Here is a 21686-nt window from a genome sequence, read left to right as displayed (position 1 = left end):
GAGTGACAGCCTAGATTTTGTTGCTCCATCTAACTTGCCCATCTTTGGAGTTGTAGTACTTGTGGTTATTATGTATATTGCAAATTAACTTTGTTCTTATACATCCTACCATACATTCCATCAAGTCCCTTCCTTTGGCTACTACAGTTACCAGTTTACCCACAGCTAACACTTATGTTAACTGTTATGACCCCCTGGGCTAGTGTGTCATCAATTCCAGTCTCACTTGACCCGGAGTCGCAACACAATTGAAATTCACAAATAATTCTTAGAAAATACCCAAAGTCTCTGGTCTTTGGCTTTCCAATAACTTGTCACCAGGTTTGTAAATTTAAACACAATTAATTTTTATTAATAACAATAACTATAATTAAATGTGCAGCAGATACAACTAGTTAACTATTATCTAATTCCGAACCCCCACCTTTTACTTACTCCCACCACCCTCTATATACACACACACAACAGACAAACAAACACAGACAGGAAAAGAGGGGTGCAAATATAAGGATGAAATAAAGGGATAAGAGTCTTTGTTTCAGATGGTTGTCTTCCAGTACATCTTTCTTTAGTCTCGGCTTTCAATTCAAGGTTTTTGCTTTCAGTCTGTAATGGTTTTCATTATAGATTCATCCAGGTCTCAAAAAACGTCTCTGCAGGTTCAGAAATCAGCAGCAGGCAGTATTTCTGGGGAAAGAGAGAAAGATAGAGGTAGACACTCGCAGCTTCTTCTCTGAGTATCCAGGATCTGACTGTCACCTCCTGCATCCTCTGAAAAATATCCACTTGGGTAGGACCCAATCATCGCCTGTCGCTGGGCAGAAAATGGCCTTTTGCCAATTCTTTGGCCACCAGCCAACCAATCGAACCGAATCCCTCCGATATCGCGGGTGCCAAAAATCTGACTTCTGCTGTTCAAAAGGCTGCGGGTGCAATTTAACGAAATGGGACTATGTCCCATTGCCAGCCCGTTTAGCTGTGTGTTTCCTGATGCTCGCAGTGGCAAGAAACACGTCACTATTTAACGTTACTCTGGTTATATATGGGGTCTCTGCAGGGACCCACTAAGTGCAACCTTGGCTGCACTTAGTCTCCTCCTGCACTGAGGAGTCCCGCTTGCCGACACTCCTCAGAGCAGGGAGAGACATTTTAAAATGTAACCTCTCTCAAGCCCCTGACACGACCCCCAACCGCACCCTCCAAGCCCCAACTCACTGTAGTTGGGCCCCCAGGCCAACCCAACCCCCCCCCCCCTTCCCCCCCCCAACACCTGCGCAGGGCACTCCCCTACCCGATCACCGCAGCACAAAAAACCCAAGTTGGCACATTGGCAGTGCCAGCATGGCACCGTGGCAGTGCCCCTGCCTGTTGGAAGTATCACCTCGTCCAGGAGGCACCAGCAGTGCCTAGGTACCCCACCTGCCCATAGGGCATACCCCTGGGAGCCTCCATTCCCCTGGGTGACCCCCATGAGTGCTGTTCCATCTGGTACTGGTTTGTGGGGACCAGTACTGAACGGCGCTTGCCTGAGGTCTCCAATGTGAAGGGGATAGATCCCAACGCGTTGCTCAGGGAACTGCATATTAGACTGAGACTAGCTGTCTCATTCCAATATGCAGATTTGCCAAAAAGTGATCCCACCTGCAATGGCTGGCTTCACAAAGCAACGTCTCGCGAGTTGCCGTTACATCTCGTGAGGCATGGTGAGCTGGGCAGGTCCCAGGAAGGGGGTCTCCCATCATTTACCGGCCATGTTGCGCCGGGCACGCTACTTTTCGGGTGCAGCGTGGCTGGGAGATCGCAATCTATATCTCCAAAAGTACAGTGGACGAGTATGTAACTTTAGAGTTCCTCACTTCCTCTGCTTGACTTAAAGGTATATGTCCATTAAACATCCATGAATAAAAATCATAAAAGAAATGGAAATTTTAAGGGAATCATCAGGAAGGGCCCTTGCATCACCTTGTCCAAAACATTAATTCAGCCACAAATGTGGTATTGTGTCCAATTCCAGATATCACCCTTTGGGAAGGATGTGACGGCTTTGGAGAAGGTGTAGAAGGGATTTACTTGGATGGTTCCAGGAATGAGGACCTGTAGTCACATTGATAGATTTGAGAAACTTGAGTTGTTCTCCTTGGGGCAGCAAAAGATAAGAGGACATTTGACAGCGATATTAAAGATCATGAAGTGTTTCAAGGAAATAAATAAACTGTTTCCATTGGCTGAAGCATCGATGACCAGAGAGAACAGATGTAATGTGATTGACAAAAGAACCAGAAATGACATGAATACAAACATTTTTACACATCAAGAGATTAGGCTTGACAGGTTCTAGTGTCAAAAGCCCACAGAAAGAGCCTTATTTTAACCCTGAGCAAGTGAAAGGGTATTAAATGAATTATAATTTCATCCAAAGTCTTGAGGGCAAGTTTAAGTGTAATGAAGGACTGGTGCAATACCTTAATGCGTCTACTTAAGAGTCACTGATGCCTTTGGTTAAGAATAGGACCAGTGGGAGTATGGATCCTCCTGGGGCGGGGGCTGCGGTGAGGTTTGCTGGAGGGAGGATGAGTGGCGCAGGAGTGAATGAGGCAACCGGAGGGGGGGGTGGGGGGGGGTGTCGGGTCGGGGGCTGTGGGTGGGGATCCAGCGGGTGCCAGGTCCCGGAGGGAGACTGTGTCCTGGCGCCCGTTGGGGTGCGCCACGCAGGCATACTACGGGTTCTCGTGTAGGAGGTGAACCTTTTTAACCAAAGGGTCCAACTTCTGGGTCCGCACATGCTTGCGAAGGAGGACGGGTCCAGGAACTGTCAGCCATGTTGGGAGCAAGACCCCGGAGGTGGACATCCTAGGGAAGGCAAAGAGACATTCATGGGGGGTTTCGTTAGTCGCGGTGCAGAGGAGCGATCGGATGGAGTGGAGTGCGTCGGGGAGGACCTCTTGCCAGCCGGAGACCGGGAGATTTTTAGACCGCAGGGCCAGCAGGACGGCCCTCCAGACCATCCCATTCTCCTTCTCCACCTGCCTGTTTCCCCGGGGGTTGTAACTGGTCGACCTGCTCGAGACACTGCCCTTGCTAAGCAGGAATTGACACAGCTCATCACTCATAAAGGAGGATCCCCGATCGGTGTGGATGTAGGTAGGGAAACCGAACAGAATGAAGATACTGTGGAGGACTTTAATGACCGTGGCAGAAGTCATATCGGGGCATGGGATAGCAAAAGTACTCTGTCGAAAAGGAGGCCCAAGCCATTGTGGAAGCTGTGCGGCATTGGAGGCATTACCTGGCTGGCAGCAGAGTCATTCTCCTCACTGACCAATGGTCGGTTGCCTTCATGTTCAATAATACACAGTGGGGCAAGATCAAAAACGATAAGATCTTGAGGTAGAGGATCGAGCTCCCCACCTATAATTATGAGATTTTGTATCGCCTCGGGAAGCTCAACGAGTCCCCTGATGCCCTATCCCGCAGGAGTACTCATCAATCACGTTCAGAAAGTACGTGTTGCGGTCGGTGGAGGGGAGGGGCCCTTTGAAGTCCATTCTGAGGCGCTCAAAGGGGCGGGAGGCTTTCACCAGGCGCGCTTGATCTGGCCGGTAGAAGTGCGGCTTGCACTCTGCGCAGACCTGGCAGTCTCTGGTGACAGTCCTGACCTCCTCAATGGAGTAGGGCAGGTTGCGGGCCTTGATGAAATGGAAGAACCGGGCAGTGGCAGTGGTGATCGTGGAGAGCCCGGAGTCGGTCCACTTGTGCGCTGGCACATGTACCACGGGATAGGGCGTCAGGGAGCTCGTTGAGCTTCACGGGGCAATACAAAATCTCGTAATTGTAGGTGGAGAGCTCGATCCTCCACCTCAAGATCTTATCGTTTTTGATCTTGCCCCGCTGTGTTTTATTGAACATGAAGGCAACATGAAGAGAGTGAATCTCCTGCCGGCCAGGTAATGCCTCCAATGCCACACAACTTCCACAATGGCTTGGGCCTCCTTTTCGACAGAGGAGTGCCGAATTTCGGAGGCACGGAGGGTGTGGGAAAAGAAGGCCATTGGCCTGCGCGCCTGGTTGAGGGTGGTGGCCAGAGCTACGTCCGATGCATCGCTCTCGACCTGGGAGGGGAGGGACTCGTCAACCGCATGCATCGTGGCCTTGGCGATGTCGGCCTTGATGCGGTTGAAGGCCTGGCGGGGGACAAACTGTGGACTGAATGAGTGGGCGGGCCTTGTCCGCATAGTTAGGGGCCCACTGGGCTGGGGGAGGGGGAGTTCCATGAGGGGGCGCATGTGGTCGGGGTCGGGCCCCAGAACTCCATTTTCCACGACATAGCCAAGGATGGCTAAGCGGTTGGTACGGAACACGCATTTCTCCTTATTGTACGTGAGATTAAGGAGCTTGGCGGTCTGGAGAAATTTTAGGAGGTTAGCGTCGTGGTCCTGCTGATCGTGGCCGCAGATGGTGACGTCTAGGTACGGGAACGTGGCCCGCAGTCTGTACCGGTCAGCCATTCAGTCCATCTCACGTTGGAAGACCGAGACACCATTAGTGACGCCAAAATGAACCCTAAGGATGTGATAGAAGCGACCATCTGCTTCAAACACAGTATATTGGCGGTCCTCTGGGCGGATGGGGAGCTGGTGGTAGACTGACTTCAGGTCCACTGTGGAAAAGGCCCAATACTGTGCAATCTGGTTGACCATGTCAGCTATGCGTGGGAGGGGGTACGCGTCAAGCTGCGTGTACCAATTGATGGTCTGAATGTAGTCAATTACCATCCTGTGCTTCTGCCCAGTCTTTACTACTACCACTTGGGCTCTCCGGGGACTGTTGCTGGCCTCAACGATGCCTTCCCGCAGGAGCCGTTGGACCTCCAACCTGATGAAGGTCCTGTCCTGGGCACTGTACTGTCTGCTCCTGGTGGCGACGGGTTTGCAATCCCTGGTGAGGATCGCAAACAAGGAAGGTGGATCGACCTTAAGGGTCGTGAGGCTGCATATGGTGAGGGGGGGGGGGGGGGGTAGGGGTCCGCCGAATTTTATGGTTAAGCATTTGGAGGTGGCACTGGAAGTCCAGGCTGAGTAACAGGGCAGCGCAGAGGTGGGGGAGGACGCAGAGCCAGAAGTTGCTAAACTCTACGCCTTGGACGGTGAGGGTCACAATGTAGTACCCCCGGATTTCTACGGAATGGGATCCGGAGGCCAGGGAGATTTTCTGGGTAACGGAGTGTACCGCGAGGGAGTAGCGCCTTACCGTCGTGGGGTGGATGACGCTCTCTGTGCTCCTGGAGTTAAAAAGGCAGGAAGCTTTGTGCCCATCGATTTTCACCATTGTCGTTGCAGTTGCAAGGTTGTGGGGCCGGGACTGGTCCAGGGTGATCGAGGCGATCTGCGGCAAATGCTGGGAGGCCCCAGGCTGGTCAGCGGTGGTGGGGGTAGCGGCAGTCGATGAACGGCCAGAAGAGCTTCCAGACAAGCAGGGGTCCTGAGGCGCCGTCCAAAATGGCGCCGAAGATGGCGGCATCCACGGGGCGCACATGGCGGGAGGCATTAAAGATGGCGGCACCCTTGGGCCGCACGTGACCTGCGGGGAAGAAGATGGCGGTGCCCACGGGCCGCACGTGGCTTGCGAGAAGGAAAATGGCGGCGCCCTTGGGTCACACATGAGGGGTGTAGGAACGCTGGGCCTAGAAACAGTGACGACCGACCATGCCTGGCACACAGACCCAAAGGGCGCGATTCCCCCGACTTACGAAAAATCGGAGAATAGCAGGCGGCGTAAATTTTTACGGACACGCTGGTCCGACGCCCTCCCGCTATTCTTCCCCCCCCCCCCCCCACGCCTGCCTCCCGACATAAATCGCTGCCCGCCGTTTTTTTATGGCGAGCAGCGATTCTCTCCTGGCCGATGGGCCGATTTCCAAGGCCTTTACGGCCGTTTTTACAAGCGTAAAACGCACCTGCTCTGACCGTTCGTAAAAACGGCCGTAAAGTCCCGTTCTCGGGAACCATGGCACCGATTGGCACAGCCGTGCCATGGGTGCCATGGGCCCGCGATCAGTGGGCACCGATCGCGGGCAGCGGGTACTTACCCCGCTCACTCTTTCTCCCTCCGCCGCCCTGCTGGATCCATTCGCTGGGCGGCTGAGGGGCATACCGGCCCGCGCATGCGCGGGTTTCACGCATATGCGTGATGCCGTCATCCGCGCATACTCGGGTTGGAGTCGTTAAGCCCGCGATGCCGGAGTTCACGGCCGCGCGATGCTAGCCCCAACCGGGGAGATGAATCGGTTCCCGGTCGGGGGGGGGGGGGCGGAGGCTGGCGTCAAACGCGCCCGTTTTTGACGCCAGCTTCCCGATTTTTCGTAACTCGGGAGAATCGCGCCCAAAGTGTCCCTTCTTTCCGCATCCATTGCAGGTTACGCTCCCAGCCGGCAGCGCTGCCGGGGTGGTTTGTTCTGCCTGCAAAAATAGCATTTGGGCACCGGCGCAGGCTTGCGGTGAGCTGGAGTCGGTAGCTGGTGGGGCCCATGATGCCCATGAGGGTGCCGTGCGGTCGGGGGCGTACGACTGGACGTTACGGGAGGCCACTGTTAACGGGGTCGCGAGCTGGTTCCCACAAGATCAAGCGTACCCCCTTCCAATAGGTGCTGGTGGACGTACGCAGACCTCACGCCCGTAACGAAGGCATCTCGGATTAAAAGATCTGTGTGCTGGACTGCCGAACTGCCTGGCAGTCACAGTTCCTCCCCAGGATGTGCAGGCACGCCAGAAATCGTCTAGGGACTCACCGGGGAGTTGCTGTCTCGTGGACTGGAGGTGCCTGCAGTATCGTTGATTGACTGGCCGAACGTAATGTCCCTTCAGGAGTTCCATTGCTTCACTGTAAGTGGGCGCATCCCGGATGAGAGGAAAAATGTCAGGGCTCACCCGTGAATAAAGGACTTGGAGCTTCTGCGCGTCCGAGGGTTCCCCAGCGGATGTTCGGAGGTGGCTTTCGAAGCAGGCTAGCCAGTGGTCAAAAGCGGACTTAGATTGCTACTTGAGGGCTCAGCTGCAGGCGATCAGGCTTGATGCAAAGATCCATTGTTTTGAAATCTTTGCTCAATAAATTAATGCATTATTAATTACCACAAAGACGAAAGGAGTGTAATAATCGAGGCTTTATTGAGCAAAGATGTTGTGCCTCCTGTAGCTGCTGCCAGAATGGCTGCAGCACCGGCGAGCACACACATTTATACACCGCCTACTGGGCGGAGCCAGCAGGCAGGGATTTACCCATGTACCTCTAGTATATGTGTCTTACCGTAATACATATAATACAGCTAGTGGTGACTACCACATCATTTCCACAGTTGTAAGAACTCTGATGATTTCCCTGTTACAACCACAATATCTGAGCCGATATAAATGATGGTGCATTGAAAAGCCAGTTCTTGAAGTTAAGTATTTAGATATTTGGTGCATTCTCAAGGGTGAATTGGGAATATAGAACTGGATTCTCCGCTCCCTGAAATTGGGTTTGGTGACGGGGCAGAGAATCCGTTTCGGCAGCGGAATCGGGAGCGGCAGTGGTTTTTCAATTCTCCGCCCCCTGAAAATCGTGTACTCGAGGAGTACGCCATGCCAAGTATCCACCGACTCAGGCCACTGCCTGAGGCCCGCCCCGCCATGCACCGTTGTCGACCAGCCAAATTCCCGATGCCGTGGCTTATGTGTGCTTACACCGTTTGGGATCCTCGCGTGGTGGCTGTCACAGTCGGGGGAGGGCCGATCGGCGGGCAGGGGCAATGTGGTTGGACAGTCCGGGGCACGCAAGCGGCCGATACGGGGCACTTACTCCAGGTCCGCGGCTGAGTCCACCATGGAACAGTGCGCGGGCGCTGCAGGCCGCCGCCGTGTGCACACGCAGCCTCTGAACGGGAAGTGCAGGGAGCCGTATCGGCAGCTAGAGCTGCAAGCTCTACGACTGATCCCTGCCAGCCCCCAGCAAAACGGGGAATCGGTGGCCCTTTGACGCCAGTATTCCTGGCGTAAAAGACCACAGTTTTCATGACGGCGTCAGCACTTAGTTTTAAAATCGGAGAATCCAGTTTTTACTTGGTGTTGTCTTCTATCTATCTCTTTTGTTGCTCATTGGAATTAATGAGCACTGTTGTTGTTTTAATGTGCACCATTCCTGTGGGGTTCATTTTAGTGACTCAGTTATTTATAACTCTTGTGTACAACAGCTGGGACTATTTTGAAACATTTCACTTCAGGTTCGCCGTCTCCCACTGAGCCTGGTGGCTGACACTTGCTTACGTTTTAGTGCCTGCTCTCCGTCTTGGGACTCTTGCCTTGCATGTTGACACGTCTACTCTGTCCTGTCTTCCTTTTGTTCCCTGGCCTCTACTTAGCTTCCATCATTAACCTTCCACTCTTGCGTTACAGAACAACCAATGCTTCCAGTGTAAAAACAAGGAATCACAGATTGACCTGCCTCTGAGTAAGAGGGTGTCAGTTCACAGCCCCTCCAAGGACTGAGCACATAATCCAGGCTGATTCTCCACTGCAGTGCTGAGGGATTGCTGCACTGTCAGAGGTGTCTCCTTTCAGATAAGACATTACACTGAGGCCCCTTCTGCCCCCTCAGGTGGGATGATTGCATGAAGCTATTTAGAAGAACAGCAGGGGTAGATCTCTCTGGATCCTGACCAATATTTATCTCTCAGTAAACATTGGGCATGATTTAATGGAAAAGAGTCCCAATATGGGCATGTTTAGCGGGGTGATTCCCGGTGCTTGCAGCACTGAGAATACATCACTATTACACAGGACTCTGCTTCTTTTTTAGGACTTGGTGAGGAACGCCCCACCGAGGCCGCACTTAAACTCCTTTCCTGCATTCATGAGATCAGCTTGCCAGTGCCGGAAGAGACCAGGGCACCATTTAAAAATGGCACCCCGATCTCTGGACGCCCCACTGCGGCATCTAAGCTCACCCAATGCCCCAACTTACCATTTAAAAGCTCTTCGAGCTCCCCACTCCACACTGCATAAGGGCAGGGCAACCCCGGGCCCGATCCTCAGAACGGCAAGGCGCCAAATGGGCACTTTGGCACTGCTACCTGGGCACGGTGTCATTACCAGGATGGCACCCTGGTGGCACTGCCAGAGTGCCCAGGTGGAACTTCCAGGGTGCCAAGCTGGCAGTGTCATGGTGCCCGGGTGGCATCGGGAATGTCAGGGTACCACCCTGCCCAGATCCTGACCACCCGGGGGCCCCCCGACTACCTGGGAGATCCCCTCCCCAAGTGCTGATAAGCCTGGTCCTTGCTTCTGGAAACCAGTGAGTAAAGGCATCTGGTTTGGATCTGCGAGGTGAGGCCGTTCGATCCCGTTCAATCCCAAGCCTTGGGTAACTCCGGCGTGGATATATTCAAGTGAGTCTAACTACTCGCTTGAATTTGCAAATCTGGATGCCGCCCATTGATCCCTCATCGGAGTCCTCACTGGCTGACCCCTTGTTTGGAGGCTGTGGACATGATTCTCTGGAAAGATGTCTAAATGTGGTAGCGAGTGGGAACTGCCACGAGCTTCCCGGCGCTCAAACCCGGTGGGGCCAGGAATGTTATTCAGCGTTAATTGGTCCACTTAGCAAGGTCCCACAGGTTTCAGGCCGCAAATGAAGGCTTGCCAACTGATTTGCTGGCGCCGCGCTGAACAGCGCCCCCCTCCCCCCCCCCCCCCCCCCCCCCCACACCACTAACTGTGCAGGCAGCACTTGCACAGCACAGCCAGCCCCAATCAGCTCGCAGCATGACACTGAGAAGACCAGCCCCAAGATTTGGAGGCGTGTACCTGGGGAGGCTCCTCGATGCAGTGGAGGCCAGGAGGCATGTTCTGTTCCTCCGAGGGTCCCGCAGGGTGTGCCACAAGGCAGCTAGTGCCGCCTGTGGAAGTGGCAGCGGCCGTCAGCTCGGGAAGCGTGACCAGGAGGACTGGCCTCCAGTGCTGCAAGACGGTCAAGACATACACCGGGCACCATGGGTGAGTTGACACCAATGCCCCACCCCCCCGAGACCTTTCCGCCTCCACTCGAACATCCAGCCCCCAACCCCCCCCCTTCACTCCCCCTCCCTTCAAACCATCCCAACCTTTCCTTCACTACCCCACCCACCACTATGAACCATGTGTGCAGCTAACAATGCCCTCTCTGTGTCTCCGCAGGAGAAGCTCTCCCACAATCGCCAGGAGCGGGTCCAGATTGGCGGAGGGGTGCCGGACATAAGGATCCTCAAAACCTTTGACGAACCGGCCCTTTGGTAATGGGGTGGCTGATGAAAGAGCGATCACCAGTGCGGAGGTTGGCGCACACTGCAGAGGTGAAGATCACAGGGCCCCACCTGGAGGACCTGTCACACGCAGGTTGTAAATGCCATACATACTGATCCATCTCCTCCCACTAACCACATGTCCATTCTCCCACAGATCCTCCAGCCAACGGCTTTGGCCGATCCACAGCGGCCCCCTCCCCTGCCTTCCATGGGACCACCTCGGAGGAGAGCTCCGAGGATGCCACAATTGAAGCGTCACAGCTTTCATCCCCACCCTCCACAAGCACAGATAAACAGACCTTGGTGGGCAACGTTAATGGTCAAGCTTCTGGGGCACAATCTGGTGAGCACCACATTGTCACTGATACACATCAGGTGGAGGGAGGAACCCCCAAGGCGAGACAGCAGTCGTAGGGCTGCTAGATCCCAGGACCAAGCTGGGTCCCAGTCAGATGCTGAGCCTCTGTTATAGGGTTACTCGGAGCTGATGGAGACGTTAGGGAGCAGCCAGGTTATTCAGAGGGAGATGTCAGCGACACTCCAGCTAGTATATAGCCGATTGGAGGAGTCCCAGAGACTACAGACGCAGGGGATGTTGCCGGCAATGCGTGGCACTGAGGCCAACACTGTTATGGTGTTGAGCGCAGTGGAGAGCCTGATGTACAACGTCAGCAACATGAGCGAAGGTGTCCAAGGCGTTGCGCAGTAGGTGACGGCCATGGCTGAGGGACTTGGTAGACTAAGCGACTAGTTGGGGGATGTGTCCCACTACCAGGTTGATCTTGATGAGGTGCTGTGGGACATGTCCCTCTCTCAGATGGGAATGGCCACGGTGCTGAGGAGCTTGTTGAAGGTTGGTGGTCTGAGGGGGAGGTGGGGAGAATGGGGCAGCAACATTGGGTGGGTGGGGCATTGTTGGACACCTGTGACACATTAAAAACCTTTCACCACAACCAACATGACACCTCTGTCACTTTCTTCCGCAAAGTGAACCGACCTCCGAACCCTTGGCCCATCTCTCCAGGCATTCACCCCCTCCACGGGCAGACCACTTGCAGGTGATGGGTGTGAGCGAGCACTTAGCAGACAGGCAGGGGTCAGATTATGCACAGATTGAGGAGCAACTGTACTCAACTCTCTGCGGGTTATCATCACACCCCCCTCCCCCCCCACCCGCCCTCGACAGTGACCCGCTGACGGTGCCGACACGTCCCAGCACGCTGGAGTGATGTTACACAGACCCTGGGAGGGTGAGAGATGGGGGTGGACGGATGGGTAAGGTTGCGTTGCCAGATCAGGCCACGTCCAAAGTGAAGTGGGCAAGTATGAGGGCCCACCTGGAACTGGGATATCCTGGCGATGGCAGAGAATCCTGCTGCCCGGGCATTTTGTTGGGCTTGGTCCATGCCAAAGTTCACATAGTTTTCCGCCCGAGCAAACAGGCCACCCGTGACCTGTCTGATGCACCTGTGGGCTGCGAGATGCCACACAGGTCCCCGTTCAAGCCCTGGAATGATCTCGAGGTTGAGGGCTGCAGTGACCTTGGCGTCCATGGAGAGTGGGTGTCCTCCTCCACGTGGTGCCAAGTCCGCGAAAAATGGCACAGTTGCCGCACTGTCTCCTTGTTGAGGCGGAACCACCTGCAGCATGCGCTGTCTGTCATTTGACCAGCTACGCCTGTACACCCAGAACGGTTGCAGGACTCCCCCTGTGGGTCCCATCCTGGCCTGATGGGCTGCCGGGTCCCAAGGGTGTGGGACAGATCCCTGCATATGGACCGCCACCTCGAGTTTTTGCTGCCACCTTCTCTGGTCTACAAGCAGCACCACCAGGGCCTGTTCTGCGGGGTCCAAAATACCGTCCATAGTGTTCAAAATCTGTAAGGAATTGGGTGAGGGCATTAGACTGACAAAACAGCATTGGCTCCCGGGACCCTCCATTCCCCCATTGACCCCCCTCCACGCCCTAAGCGCCCAGCCCACGCATTCCCAGTCGCAGCGGGCCCCTTTCAACAGTCCCAGACCCTGTACCGCAGAAACCCGCACATAACCTCACCTGGACCGGGCGCTGGTCCTCTCCCCATTGCACTCATCCACCCTCCGGCAGTGGACATGTCCCCGAAGCTGTGTCCCATCCTCTGGTGTTTGGATATTGGCTGTTGCATTCGTGGTGTTGCCACCCGCAGTGTTCAGGCACAGTGTCCAGGCATTGCGGTCTGAATGGGATGCCAGGCAATGACTCCCACATGCTACATGGCCCGCCCACTCACCCACGGGAATCAGCCGGGGTTGTGTGAAGTGCTCACTTAACCAGGATTGCCAATTCCCTATTAGCAATAGCTGTCAGCCGCACAGCCAGAGGCCTCGGCAGTCACTGGGGGTTATGGGTGATCAGTGGGGCAGACAGGCATGGGCTAGGGTTGCCCCGGAACAGGCACACATGATCCAGGGGTTGGCATGGTGGAGCCGCGGGTAGTTGCACCTTCAGCACCTCCCCCCTCTCATGGCGGCCCACCCCTGCAGAGGCTTAACCCCCCCCCCCCACAGCCGAGGGTGCCTCACTAAGCACCAAGACAGCACGTTCAGCATGCCTGGGTTTTTTGCCTGAGCAAAGATGGCTACTCACCTCCTCGGCTCCCCACAGAAGTCCTTCCACCAGGTTCACGTTTTTGAAAAGGAGTAATAATTGGCGCCAACGTGACCACTTGCTGGGGAGGCCAATGAATGACGGGAGGTCGCTGGATATGGGTTGGCTCCCATTAATTGTTTGGAATTAGGGCTTAAGTGGTGATAATTGGTTTCTCACCACGCTGCAGCAGGATCCCAATTTTGCCAATGGGAGCGCGCCGGTTACATCGCAAACTGACGCCTGCCGCGGTTCTCGTTTATGGCTTCTTCCACTATTCATCGGCCTCATTTGCTTGAGAAAGAGTGTAACGAGGCCGGAAAATCAAGCCCTGTAACGCTGTGTTCTCAATTCTCCGGTGAGGGGAATCATTTTCTCCCTGTTAAGCCCTTCAGAAGTTCCAAATGTTTCAATGCGGTTACCTCTCATTCTTGTAAACTGAGAGGTGCATCTAATTGAAAACACATAAAACTGAGTGTGCTCCAGCAATGCAGCAGTTAAAACATTCAACAAGTTTCCTGCTATATTTATATGATGCACCGGAGGGTTTTTTGCATAATTGCAGTTTGACCCCCTTTTCTCCATACCCTGCTACATGATTGCAACAACAGCAGCTAGCTAAACTGAAGACATTATACAATTGGGGATAATAATACCTCATGTAACTGCACCACAGTGTCACAACAAACCATGCAAAAAAATTACCCAGTTTTACTATACATCACAGGAGGCCATTCAGCCCACTGTGTCTGTACTCATTCTTCAAAGAAGCAATTCAGCTACTGCCACTCCCTTGCCTTCTCTCTGTAGCCCTGCACATTCTTCCTTTTCAAATAATGATCCAATTCCCTCTTCAACGGCCCAATTGAACCTGCCTCCACCACACTCTCAGGCAGCACATTCTAGATCCCAACTACTCGCTGCGAGAAAAGGTTTTTCCTCCCCCTTTTAAAAAAAATTTAGAGTGCCCAATTATTTTTTTTCCAATTAAGGGGCAATTTAGCATGGCCTACCTTGCACATCTTTGGGTTGTGGGGGCGAAACCGAGGCAAACACGGGGAGAATGTGCAAACTCCACATGGACTGTGAACCAGAGCCGGGATCGAATCTGGGACCTCGGCGCCATGAGGCAGCGGTGCTAACCACTGCGCCACCGTGCCTTTTCACCAATTACCTTGAATCAGTGTTCGCTGGTTCTCAATCCTTCCACCAATGGGAACAGTTTCTCCCTAACTACTCTGTCCCGATTTTGAACACCTCGATCAAGTCTCCTCTTGGCCTTCCCTTCACCCAGTAAAACAGTCCCAACTTCTCCAATCTATCTGCGTAACTGAAGTCCCTCAGCCCTGGAACCATTTCCATTCATCTTTTCTGCATCCTCCCTAAAACCTTCATTCACATTTATCCTAAAGTGTGGTGCCCAGAAGTGGACGCAGTTCACCAGTTGAGGCAAAACCAGTGTGCTCGACACATTTGACATAACCTTCTTGCTCTGGTACTCTGTGCCATTATTAACAAAGTCTAGCGTGCAGTATTATCAAGATGTTGGTTGCCCTTGAACCTATGTAGATCTGCCATAAATGCAGGAAACATCGAGAGAGTGGAATCTGAAGGAAGAGGCAGAGTTGGTGATTGAGAGACAAAACATTTTTGAAGTTAATGGAAGCTGTAGCCAAGGAAGCGGCAATGCTGGCTTTTAAAGCAGACCAAGCAGGCCAGCAGCACGGTTCGATTCCCGTACCAGCCTCCCCGGACAGGCGCCGGAATGTGGCGACTAGGGATTTTTCACAGTAACTTCACTGAAGCCTACTCGTGACAATAAGCGATTTTCATTTCATTTCATTAACCATTTACAAATTGAATAGTCGGTGGTGCAAGCAAAATGTAACAACAGCCAGGCCCACGATTGGGGGCCCATCGATCGGTATGAATTGGTGATACAAGAAATCAAAATTATTGAATGAGGAATGCATGACCTGCACACTACGGAGGAGGTGGGCCAGCACGGTGAAGGGCAGTAGTGCTTCAATAAATGTATTAAGTTGAGCTTCATGCCAACTGCCGCAAATCTCTGAGCAACATTATATAGTGGGGTACTTCTCGGAGGCACAAGGTGGAGCTAATTTGTAGCATTTCCCATGCAACTGTGGCACTTATTTTGAGTCTACATGCAGAGAGCAGCAATGAGGTCCTCCAAGTTGTTAAGAATATAGTGCAGTCGCAAAGGACATTGCAAAAGTCATTACACTGAGATGGTGAAGGTGAGCAGCAGTGCAAGAAAGGGAAGGGAAGAATGGGTTAATTGGCATAGAGATGGACAGAGTTTAGACAACAGCAACAGTTGCCAGTTGTGGAGCAATTAAGATTAGGGATGCTCAAGGGGCCAGAATTCAAGAAACGCAGAGATCTCAGATGGTTGTTGGGCTGGAGGAGATAGGAAAAGACCAGGCCATGGAGGCATTTGAAAACAAGTATGAAAATTTTATTATCAAGATGTTGGTTGCCCTTGAACCTATGTAGATCGATCAGGCTTTCCTCCAGTGCAGGTTATGTACAGGTGAAAATTGCACAGTCTATGGGTGAACAGGGCACAGGGATCTTTGGGCTGGAACAGGTAAGTGTCATGTGAGAGTACCTTTAAAAAAATGGGTGTTTAAGAAATGTACCTTTAAGAAATAGAGCTGCTCATGTTACTGGTGTGATGTCAGAGTGTGGGTGCAGCTGAGCTCTACGTCTGCTTTTTAGTTTCAGTTTGAGAAAAAGTTTGGGTGTGACTGTTTTTTCAGTGAACTGCATCTGGAACTAAAACAAAGGGCTGTACTGTTAATCTCTGCCATCCAAAGACTATTTCTGGATCATTTGGTGAATTCAGAATTAAGTGTTTTCAGTATTGAATGTAAACCCTGATGTGCTTCTGTTTAAAGGTTGTTGAGTCTTTTGGGTGTAAAAGGACAGCATACAGGTTACTTAGTGTTGTATTCTTTGGGGTTGTATTTGTATTAATGGTTGCTTAGATGTTCACTGTTTGTTTTAAAAAAGGTTAACTTACGTTCATAGAATAAACATTGTTTTGTTTTCAAAAAATACTTTTCATTTCTGCTGTAACACAATTGTAGAGAGGGCCCTGTGCTCCCCATACCACAATCTATTAAAAGTTGTGGGTCAGGTGAACTCCATGATACACTTTGGGATTCTCTAAACTCTGACCCATAACATAGGCCTGAGGCCCGCGGTGATTCTCTGCGGACAACCGACCGGGTTCCCGCCTGCGTGGTTCACGTATGGTTCCACCCGGCGGGAGCTCGGAGTCGCTGGTGCGGTGGCCATCCTGCTGGGGAGCGGGAGATCCATCACCGTGGGGGGGCCTCCACAACAGCCAGGCCCGCGATCGGGGGCCCATCGATCGGTGGGTGCACGCGATCTTGGGGGGCGGCCTACTTCTTCGGTGCCGGCCCGCTGTGTGGGTCCCTCATGTCGAGCAGGGCCAGCGCCGCAGGCAGCCGCGCGCACATACGCAGACCCGCGGCCAGAAGTGCAGGGCTCCGTATCGGCAGCCGGAGCTGCGTGAAGTACTCCGGGGCCCTGCAAGCCCCCTTAAAAACGGAGAATCACCCCAGACTTTCTAGAATAAAGTCCGGAGTGATTCGCACCCATTTTCTCGTGGGCGTGGGGACATAGCTCGATTATTGGAGAATCCCGCAGCATATCTGCTACACATCACCTTAGATATCGACGGCCATTGGAATGGGAAGGGCATGGAGGACTGGCTGTGGAGTGTGGCAGGGAGAGGGATGCAGCAGAGGGTAGGGGCACTGAGTGGCGAGGAGGCAAGAAAGCCAATCACGAGGATATAGTAGGGTTATGGAGCTCGTGCTCCTCTTGGAACATGACACAGTATCTTTTAAGTGGCACTGGAGACCCTGTGAGTGAAGCAGATGTCTCGTCTTACATTGTTCATCCCTAATTTTGAGTGAGCCCCTCCCAAAGACATTAGCCCCCTCATTTACATATCTTGTAAATGATATCTGTAAATGAAATCTGGCCTATCTTGGTTTGCTGTAGAGTACACCGCTTTGGAGGGTACAGAGCATTGTGAAAGTGACACCGCCCCCGATTTCACCGCAAACAGGGATTCTCCAGCCAATCGCTGAACGCGATTTTGGCGTCGGCGATTGGAGAATCCTGCCCAATGTTTTTCCCATGGTATACATGTGGTGCTGTGGATAAAAAATGTATAGTTAATGGAGCTGACCCCGTTTCCTGGGAGGCAATAATGTTAACAGTGTGCATGTGGAAAAAGACCCAAGAGGTGTAAGGAAAGAAGACTTAGCTGAGGAAGATGCGAGTACAAATAAAAACAGAAAATGCTGGAAAAACTTTGTAAAGGCTGGGGTATCTAACCAAAGGTTAGGCCAAAAGCTGTGAAGGAAGAGAGGAAGGTGCGGCAGATAGTATTAAGGAAGCAGGGGGGCTGCGGAAGGACCTGGACAGGCAAAGAGGGTTGACGGATGGAATACAATGTGGAAAAATGTGAGGTTATGCGCTTTGGTAGGAAGAATGGAGGTGCAGACTATTTTCTAAATGGGAAAAAGCTTAGGAAATCAGAAGCACAAAGGGATAATTCAAGATTATCTCAAAGTTAACATGCAGGTTCAGTTGGACAAACGTGGACCAGGCGGAATGGCACCTAGGGGGAGGGGGTGGGGGTCTCCCATGCCATCGGAAACTCCTGGATCGTCAGAGTAAGTGGAGCATGGCTCCCTGGCCCTCTCGATGGAACGTGGACACTTTGACACTGCCCAGCTGGCACCTTTGCACTGCCACACAAATGTGGACCAGGCAGAAAGGCACCCCGAGGGGTCTCCTGGGCCACTGGAGACCCCTGGGCGGTCATGGTATGTGCAGGATGCCTCCCTGCCACCCCCGCCCCCCCCCCGGAATGCAGGCGCCATGGCACTGCCCAGCTGGCATCTTGGCACTGCCAAGCCAGCATGAGCACTGCCTGGGTGCCAGGACACCGTACAAGTGTGCCTGAGTACCAGGGTGGCATTACAAACGGTCAGGGCCATGTCCATGAAATGAGGTTGGAGGATGGGTTTGAAGGGCGGGGGAGTGCAGGGCAGATAGGTAGGGGCCTCCAGGAGGTTGGAGTGGGGACGGGGGGTTGATTAATGAGGATCCTAAAAGAGATGGGTGCTGTAAGGGGGTTTTGGGGGGGCCTGAAGAAGGGGACCCGCAGAGACCCCATAACAGGGTGTCCTCACTTGGGGTGGGCTGTGGGGTTGTGTCAATGTATGTGGGGGGGTCTGGGGGAACCACATTTCCCATGGGTGGGGGGTCTGGGGGAACCACAAGCTCGCTTAGAGATTGGGGCTTCCTTTCAAAATGGCAGCACCATTTCTGAGTTCAGCTCCCCAGTGCGCGATCTTGCGGAAACATTTCCAAGTGTTGCAGCGAGCGGGAATTGCTGTGAGTTTCCCGGCCCTCCACCCAGCGAAACCAGCAATGCAATTCAACGTTAATTTTTCCACTTAACGAGGCCTCACTGGCTTCGTGCTACGAATGCGGGCTCGGCAGCTGATTCGCTGGGACTGCACTCGCTAGCCCCCCACTAACAATGTCGAGCAGCACTTAAGCTGCACTTGCTCAGCCAACCCCAGCCAGCTCACAACAATGGCACAGAGCAGATCAGCCCAAGAATCGGGGATTCTGACCTGGGGAGGTTCCTGGACGCGGTGGAGGCCAGGAGGGATGTCCTGTTCCCCCGAGGGTCCCAAAGGGTGAGCCACAAGGCTGCCAATGCCGCCTGGGACAAGGTGGCGGCAGCAGTCAGCTCAGGCAGTGTGACCAGGAGGACTGGCCTCCAGTGTCGGAAGATGGTCAATGACCTACACTGGGCAGCACACGTGAGTAAACACCAATGTTCCATCCCCCCAAAGGAGCATCCCTCCAGGGGACCCTCACCCTACCTCTATCCCCTCCCCCTTCAACCCTCCCTCTACCCAACCCTCCCTTCACACCACACCCGCCCCCCACAACTGTGAACCATATGTGTGTCTAACGATGCCCTCTCTATGTCTCCTCATTGGCAGGAGAGGGTACAGACTGGCGTTGGGGTGCCGGACATGAAAATCCTCGCCTCCTTCGAGAAGCGGACCCTGGGGTGGCCAAGGACAGAGCAGTCACCAACGCGGAGGCTGGCGGACGCCGCAGTGGTGAAGAACCCCCAGGCACCCCGGAGGACATGTCAAACGTGAGTTGTTATTGCCTGACTGACTGACCCATCCTTCCCACTGACCACATGTCCATTCTCCCGCAGGTCCATCAGCTGATGCCCTGGCCCACCCTGGGCGGCACCCTCTCTTGACTCCCAGGAGACCATGTCGGAGGAGAGCTCTGAGGATGCAATTCTTATAGTCCCGGCACAGCTGTCATCCCCTCCCTCCACTAGCGCAAATACACACACCTCAGTGGGAAATGTTAGTGGTCAGGCTTCTGGAGCACAATCTAGCGAGCACCACACTGCTGATTATGCACATCTGGTGGAGGCAGGAACCACCCCCGCAAGACAGCATTTAGAGGACTGCTGGATCCCAGGACGCAGCTGGGTCCCAGCTTGATGCTGAGCCTCTGGAACAGGGTTACCCAGAGCTGATGGCAATGATAGGGAGCAGCTGGGACATTCAGAGGGAGATGACAGCATCTCTCCAGCAGATCCATAGTTGCTTGGAGTCCCAGAGGCCACGGGCACAAGAGATGTCGCCGGCAATGAGTGGCACTGAGGCCAACACTGCTAGGGTGGCGACCGCAGTGGAGAGCCTGGTGCACAATGTTGGCACCATGAGGGAAGATGTCCAAGGCATTGCGCAGTCGGTGACGGCCATGGCTGAGGGTCTCAGCAGTATGTCTGCCTCGCTGAGGGATGTCAGTACCAGACCGGCCTTCTGTGGACATGTTCTGCGTGACATGTCCCACTCTCAGGTGGGAATGGCCGAGGTGCTACGGAGCTTGTCCCTGTCACAGGTGGGCATTGCTGAGGAGCTGCAGAGCATGTCCCAGTTACAGAGGAGCACCGCCGAGGGTGTTGACACGATGGTACGGACCAGGGGGAACAGATGATGCAGGGGCAGCCAGGGCTTGATTCAGCTGCCTCTCCATCCCAATATGAACCTCAGGGCCCTATGGGCACCAAGCAGGAAGAGGGGGTGCTGAGTGCCAACCCGGACTCATCCCATGGGGCGTTGACTGTGGCTAGCATCTCTCACAGGTTCCACCCCTTTGATGAGGCCGCATCTCAGGGTCAGCACACGGGACTGGGTGGCACGGCTGTGCATGTGCCGTTGACAAGTGAGCTGGGCCCTCTGGCCCCAGAGGATGCCCGCCAGGGTTATCGAGGGCCCTGGGACGAGGTAAGCAGTTGGCTGACTCCATGTCAGATGTGCATCCTGGGGAAACACCAAGATGTAGTGGTAGAGTTCGAAGGGACAGGCGGGTCGAGAAGCACTGGGGGCACCATGGTAGGGGTAGGGGTTGAAGGCTGGTGGGGTTGGGTGGGCGGCACTATCGGGAATGGGGTATTGTACAGCACATTAAACAACTTTTTGCACTCTGTCCCCTGGCTGACCCCCGGACCCTTTGGCCACCTCTCCAGGCAAACCCCACCCCCGCCCCGCCTTGACGCTCACGCAGCCTCCGGCCATGGACGACTTCGCACAGCTGTGTCCCATCCCTTGGGTGTTCGGATGTTGGCTGCTGCGTGTGTGGTGTTGCCTCCCGCAGTGTTCAAGCACAGTGTCCAGGCATCAAGATGTGATTGGGATGCTAGGCAATGACTCCCACATGCTAGATGACCCGCCCACCCACGGGAATCCACTTCGTTGTGTCAAGTGCTCACTTACCCACGACTGGCCCTCTCCCGCTATTCACCGGCCTCATTTCACTTGAGCAAGAGTATAACAAGTCGTACCCTAAGTGTCATTGAATATCGGTGGAGAACTCGCAGGCAGAATGGCGGGAAACTCCCTGAAAAACCCGCCACAAATGAACTTCGACATTTTTGGGGAGAATCGAGATTAATAGGGCGATAAGGGATTACTGGGAGAAGGCAGGAGAATGGGGACGAGAAACATGTAAGAACAAAGAGTACAAAGAAAACAAAGAAAAGTACACCACAGGAACAGGCCCTTTGATCCTCCAAGCCTGTGCTGATCATGATGTCCGAACTAAAAACAAAACTTTCTGCCCAAAGAACAAGAAACGTACAGCCATGATTGAACGGCGGAGCAGACCTGATGGGCCTAATGGCCTAATTCTGTCTGCTCGTATGTCTTATGGTGGAAGGTTCCAGAGTGAGGTACTTGGCATGTGAAGACACGGCTACTGATAGTGGGGTATTTGGAGAGGGGATGCCCAAGTCAGAGAAACAGAGGGCTGGATTCTCCGTCCCACCGCGCCAGATTTCTGGTTCAGCATTCTGATGGGATGTTCCGTTTCACTGGCTGATCAATAGGGTTTCCCATTGTGGGGCAGCCCTACGCCGTCGGGGAAATCCCCGGGCTGCCGGCAAAACAGAGCATCCGACGGCGGAGAATGAAGCCCAGGAAGTTACGGAGATAAGGATAAGGTTGGAATATGGAAAGCAATTGCTGGGGGGAATTAAAATTGGTGCAGCAAGAAGTGTGGGAGCAATGATCTCAGAGATTCTAAGAATGATTGGGAATGAGAAAATCAAAGGATGTGTTCACAAATT

General features: G+C 53.6%; 1 long non-coding RNA gene across 3 annotated transcripts in view; it reads right to left on the bottom strand.

Annotated features, from left to right (window-relative positions):
* Positions 1-382: 382 nt before the first annotated feature.
* LOC119971351 overlaps positions 383-21686 on the bottom strand; it is a 40722-nt gene continuing 19418 nt past the window's right edge. For all 3 annotated transcript variants that reach the window (XR_005461823.1, XR_005461825.1, XR_005461824.1), the window contains exon 3: positions 383-687. This is a non-coding gene — a long non-coding RNA (uncharacterized LOC119971351). The remainder of the gene's footprint in view (positions 688-21686) is intronic.

This window comes from Scyliorhinus canicula, chromosome 1, assembly GCF_902713615.1.
Source record: "Scyliorhinus canicula chromosome 1, sScyCan1.1, whole genome shotgun sequence".
Taxonomy (NCBI): Eukaryota; Metazoa; Chordata; class Chondrichthyes; order Carcharhiniformes; family Scyliorhinidae; genus Scyliorhinus; species Scyliorhinus canicula.
Note: the sequence above shows the minus strand (reverse complement) of the source record. Positions and strands in the feature narration are given on the sequence as shown.